The sequence below is a fragment of the Culex quinquefasciatus genome, chromosome 1 (genome assembly GCF_015732765.1).
Source record: "Culex quinquefasciatus strain JHB chromosome 1, VPISU_Cqui_1.0_pri_paternal, whole genome shotgun sequence".
Classification (NCBI taxonomy): domain Eukaryota; kingdom Metazoa; phylum Arthropoda; class Insecta; order Diptera; family Culicidae; genus Culex; species Culex quinquefasciatus.
Genome location: NC_051861.1, coordinates 65,604,440 through 65,620,209, shown reverse-complemented (window position 1 = coordinate 65,620,209; position 15,770 = coordinate 65,604,440). Strand labels below are relative to the sequence as shown.

Below are 15,770 nucleotides of genomic sequence, written 5' to 3'. Positions count from 1 at the left end.
GATACCTGTCCCAATTAGCTTTGTGGTAATTAAACACAGAACTATTGGGTCTGGTAACTGCTTCATGAGAAAGTGAAAAAGTTACTGGAAGGTGATCAGAATCAAAATCAGCATGAGTCACTAAAGGACCACAATACTGACTTTGATTTGTCAAAACCAAATCAATTGTTGATGGATTTCTAACAGAAGAAAAGCAAGTTGGCCCATTCGGGTATAAAACCGAATAAAGACCAGAAGTGCAATCTCTGAACAGAATTTTACCATTGGAATTTACTTTTGAATTATTCCAAGATTGGTGTTTGGCATTAAAATCACCGATGATCAAAAATCGAGATCTATGCCGAGTAAGTTTATTCAAATCCCTTTGAAATAATTTTTATTTTCCCAGTGCATTGGAATGGCAAATATGCAGCTGCAATCATAATTTTCCCAAAAGAAGTTTCAAGTTCAATGCCCAAACTTTCAATAACTTTTAACTTAAAGTCACGTAACGTGCTATAAGTCATACTACGCACTATGGGCCATCTCCATACAAACAGGCGGCCAAATTATTTTTTTGCTTTTTAAATGTTTTTTTCATACAAATTTGGGTAATTGTATGGTATTGAAATGATATACGTCGATTTTTATGACTTTTCATGTTTTTCAATAGTTGATTGTTTATAATAAATAGTCTTTTCATACATTTGCAAGTGCAAAAGAATTGCGTATATATTGTATTGCAAGTTTATATTATTAAATTATGGATCAGCTAATACATCCCCACTTTAAGGACACAACCCCTCCCTTCACTTTCTTTCACCCCCCTCCTCCTCCTCCAACAAAATTTTGTTAAACGTAATAAATCCATTTAAAGTCAAATATTTATTATTTACTGCTGTGTGTTTCTTTTGTGAGTCCATGCCATATAACTTGAGACCCACCCCACGCCCCACCTACCCTTTACGGGCATAAATTGCGAAAATTTGAATTGTTAAATCAAATAACAGAAAAATTAATTTCATTCAAAATATTAATTATGAAGTAAAACGATAAAAACAAAACATATTCTTACTAATCCTGATGTTCTTGTTCATGAAAATTCATTTGATTATAGAGTTTCTGACGGCTTCAGGATATGTTAAAGGTACTTTTATGATGTTTTGTACTAACCAACATAGAACTTAAATGTGGATCAGTTTCATGGATTGATCGCAGAAATTCATCATGCTATGTCAATATTTTGCTGAATACTTTTTCGGTATCAAACTGAGATTCTCCAATTTCGCTTGAAAAACTTCGGTACGAATACCTTATTTTGACTAAGGTACTCAATTTTAAATGTAGGCAACAGAAAATTCCAATAAAGTCATTTCGAACTTCTTGAAACCTTATCTGTTTTTTTTTGATTAGATTTAGTTTTGAGGTTCTGATTCTAAATTTGAAATATCAGCTATTAAAATTTTAGTAGTTTTAAATTCTGAACTATTAAATTTGTGGCTTTTTTATCTTTTGAATTGAGATTTTAGTTTTAAACTTTTAGTTTATTTGAATTTCGAAATTTGGGATTTCTGAAATTTTAGATTTTGAATTTTTGTTCTAGTTATTTGAATTTAGTTATTTTTAGTTTCTGCCAGACAGTAATAATTCGATGCCGGTGTGCTCTTTTGTACTAAGCTTGCTGGAATTTCTATCTAGATAGAACAAGAGAGCACACGGGCATCGAATTGTTAAACATTTTCCTCTGGTTTACCAATCCGGCGAGGACCTCCTCGACACGAGGTGGCCGTACTTCGGGACCTCGAAACGGTAACCGGGGAGATGCGTCCACTGGCTCCGGTTGTAAAGCTCCGCTGAACAACGGTGAAAACGATGATGGTCAGGATGGCAGTGACACCGGCAAGGATCAAATCGCGGACGCCGAACATGCCGTATGATGAGCAGAACACAATTCCACCCCAGCTGGTCAAGCGTAATGAGGTTCAAGGCACCGAGCGTATCAAAGGCAGCTTCGATCCGGGAGGTAAATGCGGAGAGCATGTGCAAGTTGGTCACGGTCCGAGGAATCGTTACCCTTTGCACCGAGGTGAAGCCCATGAGTTTGTTTATTAAAGTTTATAAAGTTAGAGGAGATAAAGGTCCAGGAGCACAGCGAGCATTTTCCCGTGGGACAGATTCCGTGCTCGTTGACTGTGATGTGACGCGGGGAAACGACTCGATGGCTTCACCCGGAGGTCAGGTCGTTATCAGCGGAATCTTATTGCCAATTCAGCGAAGTGGCTCCAAGGCCATGGTTTCGGAACTGCTGTTCCGAATAACAAATCTGAAGATGGCGAGACGAGCAACGAGCTGAATCCGGACTACACAGAAAAAAAAATTCCGGTAAATTTACATCATTTATGATGTACCAAAAGTGCACGTCATTAATGATGCAAATTTACATTAGCTTCATTTTAAATTTACATGCCATCCGACGTAAACCTGCCTAACAAACTACTGTTCAAAAACGTGTAAATTTCCGATGAAACTTACGTAAATTTACCGAAGTGCAAATTTTTTTTACTCCATTGAATCTTCAATCCGATGTAAATTTCAATTGCTCTTGTAGGCCGTTTTCATGAATGATTTACATATAGTTTTCTTTGTGCTCAAATTTGAATATTCAACACTACATTGGTTGAAAACTCAAAAATGATTAAAGAATTAAAAACAAAATCATACAAATAGGCAAAAGGCTTAAAATTCACATCAAATTCAAGATTCAACGGAGAAATTAGGTTTCAAATGAACTAAATAATCCTATTTTTGATAAACTGGAATAAACTTTAAAAAACTAAATCTTTCCCAGTTCTGAGGGGGAACTCCCTTGAAGAGTATCGGAGCCGGCATTTACAAAGCGGATTCAGTGGCAGTATTTTACACAAGTAATGATAACATGTTAAGATTAATGTTAGCATTCCATAGGTGTCGTTGATAAGATCCAGCTTGCAATCGAATCCAGAAGAGAAACGATCACAGCTGTGTTGGTCCGAGCCGGGACTTGAATTGCTAAACTTACTTGATTGAAAAATTCTTGAATGCTGTCATCTGCCGACGCAAGTCACTGATTACCGATGCTTGCAAATGCAGTTTAATCTGCTGAGATCGCCTTAACCTTTGGCCATCGCCCCCGGAAACAACCCCTGTGCCTGTCTGCCAGCGCCCTTCTCAAACATAATCAGGCCCGGCTCTCAAATCCTGGATGTGCCGCACCTTGAACTTAAATAGATTCCCATCGGCGTCTGATGCGACCAGGGGGTAGCGACGAAGCCGCCATCTTGGAAGTTCAGATAACAAACATTCAGAATCAGTATTATTCATATTACTTGGGTAGCACGAAGTGTGTTATCCTGGTTAAACTCAAAAGTCCCATGCAAATGTGTAAAACCAAACTGAAAATGTGTAATGCCGATTCACATTGTACGGGCGCACTGTTTGATCGACCAAAAGAAAAAAAGCAAAAAGGTAAACAGAAAATCACTTTTTCGATATGAATTTTCAGCCAATCTTGGGATGGAATCTCCAAGGATATGATAGAATTTGCCATCAGCAACACAATTCACTTGTTTTTTCGAGTATTTATCGTTTAAATTGCGGGAAATTTGAAAATCAAAACCCAAACAATGATTTGTTATGGGCTACCATTTGACAGCTAGTGCTTTTGTTGTGGGCTCTCATTTGACAACCGTGCTAATGTCGACTGTTGTCAGTTTGCTTTGGTCGGAATAGGGTTGCCATCCCCGGGTGCGACCCTGGTTCTAGAGAAGAGAGTGACAAAAATTTAAAAAATAAGACTCACAAAGCTAACCCAAACCTACATGTCACCGCTAGCTTGCTGCTGTTGTTCTGCCCCTGATCCATGTCAGTTACTTGATGTTTCCGGCAGCATTGGTCAAGATATCGTCCTGACATCTCCGAATGTCGTCCCGAACCAAATAAACTCATCGTTAAAATCGTCGAAATCTCGTAGCAGGAAAGCTTTGATTTGATGTTGATGTCCACTGAAACTGACTCCCGTGATTGCAGCCGGAAACGGCGTACCAGCCTGCATTCGACTTGCGCTCGTCCGTTACCGGAATCGGCGTATGACCGGTGGGCGGATCCTGTAAAATTTCCCTGAGGGAAACCCGACGTCTGGTTGCGGCGGCTGTGACGTGGACGGTGGACCTACCGGATGCGTCTCGGCAGAAGCTTGCAATCACGACGCGATCCATTAAACTACTCAGGCCGGGGCCGCAGCGGGGAACCATTAGATGTTGGTCGATTGCTATTCCGAACACTTCCGACTAAGGAGAGTTGCAAAACTTTATGAAATAAGTTTTTTTTGGCTCCAAACCTAACACCACAACCTTTCACAATTATCACAGTAGGCGGACAAAGCAAACCCAAACAAACATTACACGCTGCAACGATATGCGTTAAGTTGCACACGGTTAAAAGTATGCAATTTTAAGATGCAGCCTAGGGGACGTTCAAAAGTTACGGTCAAAGGATTTTTAATATGTTTGAAAAATATTACTTCACACTTTGTTTTTTTTTTGTATTTTCAACAAAATAGAGCATTTAAAAGCTTTTTACAAATACTTAATTTTGGGACCTCACACTAAAAATTGACGCAAGAAAAAACATTGTCATGAATTTATTGATATTTTGGAAAAGCTTGACAATAGCATGAATGTTACAATGTATTTAGCATTTTTAATACTCTTTACTAAAAAAAATTTACTTGAAATTTGAATCTTAGTCTAATTTAACTTGTTATTGTCTTTAGCACCCCCCTGGTTTAGAATGAAATATAAAAGCAACCAAAATTAAGTAGTTTAAGTCAACCGTGTATCCTAAACTCTTATGCAGCTGTCAAATCCGCTCTTTCTGTCCTGCTCGCACGATTCCACTAGTCGTTGACAGTCTGCCCAGCCTGCTTAGTTTTGCCGCGATCAGTAGTTAATAGTCCCAGGTTAAAACAGCGTGTGTGTGAATTTCGGGAAAAAAAAACTTTTGATACTTTTGAAGCAACAGCAGTTTGATGCAGTTGAATCGTCAAATCGTCAACTGCACAAAAAGAAGCAGCACCTTCACCGTCAAGAAGATCCTCCTGGAGGTAAATTAAAATCAAAATTATTTGTTTACCAAATATTCATTGTCGGCGGAATTTACAGGGTCTTTGTAGCGGGAAAATCTTGAAGATTTCGGGGGTCGCTGGCCACCCCAACCACACGACTGGTGTTCAAGATGCGGTGCGGTCAGATGGTCGACAAGTAGGCGAAGACCGACGAAGGGTGAACAGGTGTTGCGGAGGATACGGTTCCACAATCTGGTAATGCTGGTACTGTAAGTGGTGGAGGCGATTATGGCGAGAATCGAAGCCGGGAGCCTTGCTGTGCACCACCGGTTCGAGCCTACGCGGGAAAGAGCAAGAGCGAATGCGCATTGCGCAGGCAGCAGAGTGAGTAAGAAGAAGAAGATGAGGCTAGCTAAGCCTATGGCGAGAATGCCTAGAAGAATAAGAGGAAGGACAGTGTGAATGTCGTTATCTGATATTTGGTTATTAGTTCGCTGCCGTTAATGCTCAACTTTTTTTGCGACTTTTTGCAATCTAACGACGAATACGAGGACCCGGTGGAAAGTTATTTGGTTCCGGACACCGCAACCTAAGCGAACAGTCTTCGTCGATATTAGGTAGCTTGCGAGCACTATCTCTTTTGACGAATTAACCTAGAAGTAATTTTCAAAAAGGCTAAAAACAAACTTCCCTTTTTTATAAGGTTCAACTCCAGAAAAACATTGTAGATTTGTAAACAAATAGTACATTTCTTTTACGTCAGTGAATGTTTACATTCAGAATCAGCAAGATAGACTTTTTGTTTACAAATATACATTGGCCCATTAACAACATATTGCTTGAACTTTTTATTTATTTTGAAAGCTTACCAAAGTTCAGCAATTAGCACTCAACTGTATTTAGAAACTGACTTCAGATTCTTCCCGGAATACGGCCACAACATCCCCTGTCCATTGTTTGCCGACTGTCGAGAATAACGTTTAGTCACGAATGAAGTTTGTTTTTACACAAACAGAGCATTTAACTTTTCATTTGATATGAAAACACTTCCATAACTCCGCACCAAACGCACCAAACATCAACAACAAATGAACTGATTTGTTTTGTCGGCTGTCACTCGCAAAACAATTTGAACTTTAAATTTACATGTTTTTCGAATTTACAATTCCACAAATATACATCATAAGTTCATTTACATGCTCTTCAAACTTTCAAATTTGTGATGAGCCATAAACAAAAGTTCCCTTTAAATGCGATTCAAGCATTACGTTGAATCTCACTTTACATGAAGGCACTTTAAATGCAATACATCTATTTACAATGAATTTCAAACTTACATTGAGCATGTTTACGTTCAAAACATGGTTTCAGTGTCGGGTAAAATTACATTTTTTTTTCTGTGTAGCTGGCCAAATTGTCCAAGGATGACAAGATGGCCAATACCGATAGAATTGCCAACCACGAAGTCACAGAATAGCAAACGATTTCCATCGCCAAAGCCGTTATCATGACTTATCTAAACGCTTGTGTGTAGATTCTTGCCGCTGCCCATTCGCCGAACGACCGTTAGAACCCACGTCGCACTATCGAGCAAATCCCACTGCCAGCCGCTCTGCTTTTCCGTTTCCGTTTCGACCTTCTCTGGCTCATCCAATACAAATCTGACCGCGACAACGATCTTCGTCTGGCCAAACACATTATCTGATCCGCCGGTACATCGCTCAGTGCCAGCGCGAAATGCCGGTCATTACGCCGGAACTGTCTGAGTACAATGTCGATGAACTGCACAGCGAGGCACGCAACAACTCTCGTCCCGAAACTTACTGGGAATTTTGCGCTTCTCAACCGCCATTTCCCGGTTCCGTCTGGCAGACGTTGTCGACAAGGATGATTTGCAGGAGGCCCTCCGTCTGCTGGGCAAGTCCAAGGATTCGCTGAACAAAACCGATCAGAAGACTACTTAGTAAGTTACTTTATTAATGACTAAATTTAGGACCGTATCAACAAATCTTCATTAATACACAGCGCCCAAAGCACTTTGGACAAGGTTTTTGCGCTATTGCGGTAGTTCGCCGGGGAGAGCAAGACGGTCAAAGTGCCGCGGCAGTTCCCCCAGCAACACGTACAGGTGGCTTTCATCTAAATGTTTCCACTCGGATAATTTGTGCCATTTGATTCGTCTCGGAAGACAGAATCGCTTCTGCCTCTGCTGGAGGAATCGGCCGTGAATTCGCTGCTCGGTGGTGGCTCTGCTGCCATCGTTGCTCGTCCTAATTGGGACATTAAATTCCATAATGTTCTTTGTTCTTTGTCATGCTGGAAAAAGGAAAATATAGTTCTCGAATGCACTCTACAAGAAGGACAATCTACAAAACTTACCAAAAAATAATCCAGATGAATGACTTTCGATGGCACAGTTAATTTCAAGAATTTTAATTTGTTTCTACCGTGACAATTTCGATTAGACGAACCAATCTTCGACACAAAATATTCGAGTAGTGAATGATTGAATTGTAACAGCGAGTCAGTTGAAATCACACATTCGTTGATTGGAAAAGTGAGCGAATGGGTTGTAAACAAATCGGTTGACTCACGGCTCACGTCTAATTCATTCGCATTGTTATCCGAGCATTCGTTGGTGAAGGTTGTCTGAATCAACATGACTCGTCGCGTCCTGGCGCAAAACGCCGGCAATATTGCCCTACCTGCGGCTCAAGCAGGCAAAAAGTGGGAATTTCAAAAGGAAGGTTGAGGCCTCAACTGATGGCCAAAAACGGGAATTTCCAAAAGGAAGGTGCTTTTGGAAGTGACATCGAACAGCAAAAAGACGAAAAAGAGCGACGGTACTGTACCGATGGATGAGGAGGAGGAGAACTCTTCATCGCACGAGGAGCAGCTTTTGAAGAACAACAAGTTCGCTGGACTGCCTGACGAGGACCAGGTAGCGGAAGCAAAGGAGAATGAAGTGAAACAGCGAAAGGAGAAACTGCCTCCTTTTATGTGAGGCAATCAGCAGCAACGATCGACTTTCGTGCGGGGCTGGTTGAACTCATCAAGTCTGGGAAAGTCCAAGGCAACATTCGTCTGTGTCAGGACGGATTTAAGGTGCTGGTGCAATCCAGGCAGCACTATCAACTGGTCAAGGATTACTTGACCGAAAACGAGGCGGAGTACTTTACCCATGATGTCGTCATGGATAAGCCGTTCAAAATCGTCGTCAGAGGTCTGTACGACATGCCAGTGGAGGAATTAGCTGCCGAGCTAAAAGTTTTGAAACTGGATGTGTTGGCCGTGCACAAAATGAGCCGACGCAACAAAGACATCAAGTACCGTGACCAGCTCTACCTGCTGCATTTGGCTAAGGGATCGACGACGCTTCCTGAGCTGAAGGCAATTCGAGCGGTTTTCAACATTATCGTGTCGTGGGAGCGATACCGACCAGTGCATCGTGACGTCACACAATGCTTCAACTGCCTGGGTTTCGGGCACGGAGGTAAGAACTGCCACCTGAAGCGTCGTTGCGCCAAATGTGGTACCGATGCGCACATCACATCCCAGTGCATCCAAGATTCGCTGGTGAAGTGCCTCAACTGCAACGGTGAGCACTCGTCAACCGACCGAAAGTGCCCCAAGAGAGCTGAGTTCGTGAAAATTCGGCAGCAAGCATCGACGAAGAATCAGCCTCAGCGTCGTAGAACTCCTCCAGCCCTGGTGGAGCAAAATTTTCCACCTCTTCAACCGCGACGCCAGGTCCCGAACTTGGCACCGTTGCCGTTGGATCCCAGGAAGAGAGCTGAGATGAATCATCCACGGCCGGGTTCCAGCCAGGAGCCGAGACCGCCACCACCGGGCTTCAGCCAGGAGCCAAGACCAACCCAAGAACCAGCAGTTGAGGAAAATGGTAATGATCTTTACACCTCAACCGAACTCCTCAATATTTTCAAACAGATGTCCGCTGCACTGCGTGGATGCAAAACCAAGACCCAGCAGATTGAAGTGCTGACCTCGTTCGTCATCCAGTATGGATCGTAGGTCCCTCAAGCTGCTGAATTGGAACGCTTGCTCCATTAGGAGGAAGAACTTAGAGCTGGTGGATTTTCTTCGCGAGAAGGAGATCGACGTAGCTGCCATCACGGAAACTCATCTGAAGCCCGGTGAAAAAGTTTATCTGCAAAACTACAAGATCGCGACGCAGCTCGATAGGACCACCTCTGGAGGAGGAGGTGTGCTTGTCGCTGTTCATCGTGATCTCAAGCCACGCCGGCTGCCACACTTTAAGCTGGACATCATCGAGGCCGTTGGAGTGGAAATTCCCACTTCGGTTGGCCCAGTACTCTTCATTGCTGCATACTGTCCACGTCAGGTGAATTCCAGAGATGGTTCAGCAGCAAAACTGAAGAGCGATATCCAGAAGCTGACACGGCGGAGCGCAAAGTACATCATCGCTGGTGACCTCAACGCGAAGCATGAAGTTTGGGGCAACAGCAGGAGGAATCGGAACGGAGTGATTCTGCACAACGATCTGCAAAACGGATACTACAACGTTGTGAGTCCGGATCGTCCAACGAGGGTGGCTCGGTCTGGGAATCACTCAATCATCGACTTCTTCATTACCAATATGGCTGAGAACGTGGCTCATCCTGAGGTGTTTGAAGAGTTGAGTTCTGATCACTATCCGGTGGTTGTGGAGGTTGGAGCTTCCGTTACTCCGCAGCGGCAACCAACCCGGAAAGATTACCACAACGTTGACTGGCAGCAGTTTCAGCAAGTGGTCGACAGCAACATCGACTATGATCAACAGCCGGAAACTTCTGCTGATATTGATCGTTCGCTGGAGGTGATCCAGCAGGCTATCAACCAAGCAGAGGCTGCCAACGTTCGGGAGGTTCCTGTTAATTTTAAGGTAACTGATATTGACGTAGATACTAAACACTTGATTAGACTTAGGAATGTTTATAGGAGACAATATCAACGGACTGGGGACTATGACAAAAGATTTCAGTTAACAATTTGAACAAAATCATACAAGACCGACTTGACAATATCAGAAATCAAGAATTTTCAAAACATGTAAGCCAGCTTGGGAATTATTCAAAACCATTTTGGAAACTTTCAAAAGTTCTTAAAAACAAACCAAAGCCTATTCCTCCTCTTATTGTTGAGGATTCTCCTTTGATTACATCCGAGGAAAAGGCAAATGCACTTGGGCTTCATTTTGTTAGTTCTCATAATCTTGGCGCTTCCATGACCAGCCGTAAAGAAACATCAGTTGCCAATAGTATTTCAACAATCAATGACTCTACCTTTGAATTTCCTGCAGATTCCCATGTTTCTGGTGAGGAAGTCAAAGTTGCAGTTAAACAAATGAAAAATATGAAAGCTCCAGGCTTTGATAACATTTTTAATCTAGTGTTGAAAAAACAGAGTGATCAGTTCTTTCAACATCTAGCCAATATTTTCAATAAATGTTTGCAACTTGGTTACTTCCCTACCAATTGGAAACTGGGCAAAGTCATACCAATTTTGAAGCCTCAAAAAGATCCAACATCGCCAACAAGTTATCGTCCCATTAGTCTTTTGAGTAGTCTGTCCAAACTCTTTGAGAAGGTCATCTATTCAAGGCTTTTGGATTTTACCAACGATAATAATATAATTTTGAATGAACAGTTTGGCTTCCGAAAGGGACATAATACTGCTCATCAGCTCACGAGAGTAACTAAAATCATCAAGCAGAACAAGCTTGAGTCTAAATCAACTGCTATGGCTTTGTTGGATGTTGAGAAGGCTTTTGACAATGTTTGGCATGATGGTTTGATACATAAACTGTATTTATACGGTTTTCCAATGTATCTTATCAAAATTATCCAGCACTATCTTTCGGAGAGATCGTTCAGGGTTTTTCTGAATGGGATTGCTTCTGGATTATTCAACATTGATGCTGGGGTTCCCAAGGAAGTATTCTTGGCCCACTTCTGTACAATATTTTTACATCTGATTTGCCTACTCTTCCTGGTAATGGTGTGTTGTCACTTTTTGCTGATGACACTGCCGTTATTTATAAGGGTAAAATAACCAGATATTTAGTTGGCCGTCTTCAGAAGGGTCTTGACGTTCTTTCCGAATACTTTGGCGACTGGAAAATTCGCATAAATGCAGCCAAAACTCAAACCATCATTTTTCCACTTTCCAAATCGGCCAGATTTGTCCCAAAGGATGATGTTTTGATTAAAATGAATGATGTTTCAATACCCTGGTCAAAGGAAGTTGTCTATTTAGGTCTCATACTTGACTCGAAACTATTGTTTCGGCAGCATGTAGACAAAATATTGAACAAGTGCAGCATTCTCATCAGGTGTTTGTATCCTTTAATTAACAGAAAATCAAAGCTATCTTTGAAAAATAAGCTAGCAGTTTACAAACAAATAATTTACCCCGTTATTGAGTATGCAGTACCTGTTTGGGAGTGTTGCGCTAGAACTCATAAATTGAAGCTCCAGCGTGTCCAAAACAAGGTACTCAAAATGGTTTTGAATGTTCCTGGCTGGACAAGATCAAGTGAGGTTCATGAATTAGCAGAAGTAAAAATGTTGGATCAGAAGATTCAAGAAAAATGTTTGAAATTCAGGGAAAAATGTGCTATATCTGAATACCCCTTGATTCAAGGATTGGTTTAGTTTATGGTAAGATTAAGTTAGTTTTAGGTTAGGTTATGTTTTCTTAAATTTATTTATTTTTTTTTTCCTCATTGTACCTAGTGTTACAAAAATGATAAATCATATACTTTTAAAGTTAAGAAAATGAACAGTGTTTAAATCACGAAAAGCAAACTAAAGCTGAAGAGCCATAGCTGACCACTTATTATGTAAACCAAATGTAATTATTATAAAAAAGATTCAATAAAGTATATTTAATTCAAAAAAAAAAATCTAATTCATTCGCCATCACTCTTCCATCTGTCAAACTCACGTTCATTCGCGAGGTCAACAGCTCTGAGAGAGAAATTGAATTAATAGTGAGTGACTGCCAAATGAGTGATAGTTGATCCGATTTTCAGCACCCTTGGATTCACCTAGATGCCCTGCGCCAACCGTCTCGCCCGTCCTGAAATATGTTTACACGTATGATTTTTGTCGATAGTCTTCCTTCAGTCAGTTGCATGAAAAAAGAATACACTAGCCAGGTTGAAACAAAGTGCATATTTATTAATCTATACACTTCAAACCTTTACAAGATATTGATAATCTTCACAATATTCATCGACGAACGGGCTAGGCACGGAGCACCGATTGCTCACCCGGTCCCGGGGTCTTGGTGCAAGTTCCGCCGGCGGCACGCAGCTTCATTTGCAGCGAGGTAATTCCGAGGGACTTGCACTTTCCGCCTACGTATAAAGCGGCCACATAGCAGCGTAGGGCGAGCCTCGTCACGATCAGCCTTGACCTTCATGCCGCCGGTGCTCCGCCAGATAGTTACTTGCCCAAAAGATCCGTAACGTGGACGAAGGTATCGTTGAAGCTGCCACTCGGAACACGATCTCGTCCGAGCAAAACCTGGACCTCCTCCAAACGATTTTTCCTGCATCAACAAAAATACCACCAAATACTGCCAAACGTTCTTTGCTCTCACTAATGTTGAGTTAGTGTTTTGAAACATTTGAAGAAATGTCAAAGTGTGATGTAACTTTAAAAGCTTACTTTACATTGATATTTAAAGCTTACCATTAATGCTTTGAAACATGATTGAGCTTAATGCTTTGAAACTTTAATTGGCTGTTCTATATGGGTGGATTTTCATGGATTTTTCGATGACCGACATCGAAAGCGGCTTTCGATGCTCGTGGTCATATTTTGCCGAAAACTCATTTTTATCAATCAGGTTAAATCGCAAAATGGTTTGGATTGATATTTTATGGTAGTATAAGCACAAACAAACACATACCCATCGCCGGAAAGTTGTGAAAATGCGATTTTCCGACTTTTCATTTTCGATGCACGAGCATCTTTAGACGACCGACATCGAAAGCATACTCACGACCATGCTTTGCTAAAATGTCCGTGCATTGAAACTCGATGCTCGTTCAGTGCCTTTTTGCTACCTCAGCGGCACCCTAGACACAAACCTAAATAACGCTTTGAAACGCTTGGTACGGGATGGGAATGAAACTTGACGAAACAAATTCTATCTGTCAAACCAGACCTTGTCAACAATCAAAACAGCTGATTTTGCATGGCGAAATGGTGGACATTGTTTTGCAGGAGGAATCCGTCCACTGGTGGTTGGATCTCGGAGTATTGTTTTACCGGAGAAATCCGTCCACCGGTGGTCGGATTTCAGGGGATTGTTTTGCAGGAGGAATCCGTTCACCAGTGGACGGATCGCCTGGCCAAGTTGACAAGAGGAACTTGTCCACCGGTGGTTGGATTTCGGTGCATTGTTTTGCAGGAGGAATCCGTCCACCGGTGGACGGATTGCCTGGCCAAGTTGACAAGAGGAACTTGTCCACCGGTAGAAGGATTTCGGGGCATTGTTTTGCAGGAGAAATCGATCCACCGGTGGCCGGATTTCTGGACATTGTTTTGCAGGAGGAATCCCTCCACCGGTGGTTGGATTTCGGTGCATTGTTTTGCAGGAGGAATCCGTTCACCGGTGGACGGATTTCAGGGTTTTGTTTTGCAGGAGGACGGATTTCTGGGCGTTGTTTTGCAGGAAGATTCTGTGCACCGATGGACGGATTGCCTGGCCAAGTTGACAAAAGGAACTGGTCCACCGGTGGTTGGATTTCGGGGCATTGTTTTGCAGGAGGAATCCGTCCACCGGTGGCCGGATTTCTGGGCATTGTTTTGCAGGAGGATGCCATGCACCGTTGGACGGATTGCTTGCCTAAATTTTGCTTAAATTTCTTAAATTCCAAAATTTCTAAAATTTCTAAAAAAATAAAATTTCTTAAACTTATAAATTTACTAAGTTTTTAAAATTTCAAAGTATTCTAAAATTTCAAAGCTTTCTAAAATTTCAAAGTTTTCTAAAATTTCAAAGTTTTCTAAAATTTTTATAATTTCTAAAATATTAAAAATATATAAAATGTCTTTACTTACTTTAATTTCTTCAATTCCTTTAATTTCTTAATATTTATAATTACCTGAATATCTTAAAATTCTTAAATTTCATAAATTTCTTAAATTTCTTAAATTTCTTAAATTTTTAAAAATTTTAAAATTTGTTTAAAAAAATTTCAATTTCTTTCATTTTTAAAATTTCTTAAATTTCTTAAATTTCTTAAATTTTTTAAATTTCTTAAATTTCTTAAATTTCTTAAATTTCCTAAATGTCTTAAATTTCTTAAATTTCTTAAATTTCTTAAATTTCTAAAATTTCTTAAATTTCTTAAATTTCTTAAATTTCTTAAATTTCTTAAATTTCTAAAATTTCTAAAATTTCTAAAATTTCTTAAATTTCTTAATTTTTTTTAAATTTCTTAAACTTTTTAAATTTCTTAAATTTCTTTTATTTCTTAAATTTCTAAAATTTCTATAATTTCTTAAATTTCTTAAATTTCTTAAATTTCTTAAATTTCTAAAATTTCTAAAATTTCTAAAATTTCTAAAATTTCTAAAATTTCTAAAATTTCTAAAATTTCTAAAATTTCTAAAATTTCTAAAATTTCTAAAATTTCTAAAATTTCTAAAATTTCTAAAATTTCTAAAATTTCTAAAATTTCTAAAATTTCTAAAATTTCTAAAATTTCTAAAATTTCTAAAATTCTAAAATTTCTAAAATTTCTAAAATTTCTAAAATTTCTAAAATTTCTAAAATTTCTAAAATTTCTAAAATTTCTAAAATTTCTAAAATTTCTAAAATTTCTAAAATTTCTAAAATTTCTAAAATTTCTAAAATTTCTAAAATTTCTAAAATTTCTAAAATTTCTTTAATTCTTTTAATTCTTTAAATTTCTTAATTCTTTTATTTTCTTTAATTTCTTAAATTTCCTCAATGTTCTAAATCACTTAATTATTTCTTTAATTTCTCATATTTCTTGAATTATTTATTTCTTAAAATTTCTTAAAAGATTTAAATAACTTAATTTTTTTGAAATTCCTGAAATTTTTCCAATTTTTAGTCCACTCTATAGAGAATTTGCAGCTAAGCTAAAAGACACGTGTCGCCATCTATGAACAAATAGCCTAAACCTATGATTTATTTTTTGAAAAATATGTGTTTTTCCTTCATAATCAACATTTTTATTAAACTTATGCCGGATTCGGATGAGAAAAAATATTTCCAACAATTTGGTGTACAACTTTCCAATATTTGTTTGATTTTTCTATGAGAAAACTGTAAATTTAGAAAAGATAGTAATTTGGACTATTTGGTAAGAAAGTCTGTCAAAAATCAATAAAAATTGTTGAATACACGTAAACACATCTGTTATCAATTATAAAACTGTTTATTTCATTGATATAAACGGGGAAACTCATTTTTAGTGTTCCAAAACATGTTTTTTTTTAGAAAAAGTCACATATTTCTGCGCGCCCAAAAAAAAGATGTTCATTATTTTAAAGCAAAAATTTTCTCGTCTTTTGCAACCAGTTTCATCAAGATTGATGCAGGGAACCATGAGAAATAAACAATTTTGTTCTTCAATCCAGCAGAAAGAAATACGATTTTATACAAGTATACAAGTAACCTCATT

General features: G+C 39.3%; 1 protein-coding gene and 1 pseudogene across 1 annotated transcript in view; both read left to right on the top strand.

The window, feature by feature from the left end:
* The window catches only part of LOC6052322 (serine/threonine-protein kinase Warts), a 259,563-nt gene that overhangs the window by 14,713 nt on the left and 229,080 nt on the right, over window positions 1-15,770 (top strand). The gene's annotated exons all lie outside the window — the stretch shown is intronic.
* On the top strand, window positions 6,205-7,397 carry LOC6052320 (annotated as a pseudogene).